The sequence below is a fragment of the Mus caroli genome, chromosome 3 (assembly GCF_900094665.2).
Source record: "Mus caroli chromosome 3, CAROLI_EIJ_v1.1, whole genome shotgun sequence".
In the NCBI taxonomy this organism is placed as follows: domain Eukaryota; kingdom Metazoa; phylum Chordata; class Mammalia; order Rodentia; family Muridae; genus Mus; species Mus caroli.
In genome coordinates, this window is record NC_034572.1 from 80,720,789 (window position 1) to 80,721,921 (window position 1,133).

A 1,133-nucleotide genomic window follows, 5' to 3' on the forward strand; every position below is an offset into this window, starting at 1 on the left:
AGAGAGAGAGAGAGAGAGAGAGAGAGAATGAACTACCACCACCCAAAACAACTCAGGGCTGGACATGGCTTTCCTGGCGCTAGAGTGCTTGCCTTGTGTACAAGGCCCTGGGTTCAATCCCTAGTACTGGGGGCAGATCACAGAATTGGAGCTGGGACTGTAGTTTAGTGACAGAGCACTTGCCTAACATGTGCAAGGCCCCAAGTTCCATCTTCACCACCACAAAACCCAAAATGAACCCCACAAACTCATACGCTGTTTGGCTTATGTACTAGTAAATTCTCCCCGGATCTACTGAGCTTTAGATTAGCTGGGTCCAAAGCCTCAAAGACATCACTGTCTTTCCTTGTCCCCCTACCTTGCACTGGTCACATCCAACTTTGTCACAAATCACTTTTCCCAGTCAAAAGAAGCTTCATATGCCACCAAGCTTACAAAGGTACATAGCCTGAGACACACTGACAAGGGACACTCTCTACCTGGGTTCATCTCTTCAGGTCCCAAGCCTTGATCAGCGGCTGCTTAGACTTCAGGGCCATCCTTAGACTAGTTGCTATTCAGTAATGAGTCAAGTCTGGGCCTTGAGACACACGTTGCTAAGGACCAGGCGGGACTCTGCTCATTCCTCAGAAACCCAAAGGGTAGGAAGGAATTTCTTCCACGAAGAAGGTCACTATGATCCCAGAGTTCCTAACCCACAAAGCAGTGTTTATAAACACATGACTCTCAGCAGTATGAAGCCTTTAAAAGCTGATGGTTTAGAGCCAGGCCTGCTGGTGATGGAGGTGGAGGCAGAAGACCAGGAGTTTGAGGCCAGCCTAGGCTGCACAAGACTCTTTCAGGACAAAAATAAACCAAAAGTGATGGATTTGGCTAAGCTTAATGATGCAAACCTGCATTTCCAGCATATGGAAAACTAAGGCAGAAGGGATCCCTTGCAAGTCTGAGGCCAGCCTGGTCTACATAGGGGAACTTTGGCTCAAAAAATATCTCCCCCCTCAAAAAAAAAAAAAAAAAAAAAAAAAAAACCCCCCCCCCAAAAAAAAAAAAAAAAAAAAAAAAAAGAGAAACCCTGTCTCGTAAAAACAAACAAACAAACAAACAAAAAAAAAAACAGGTATGTTGGTACACAC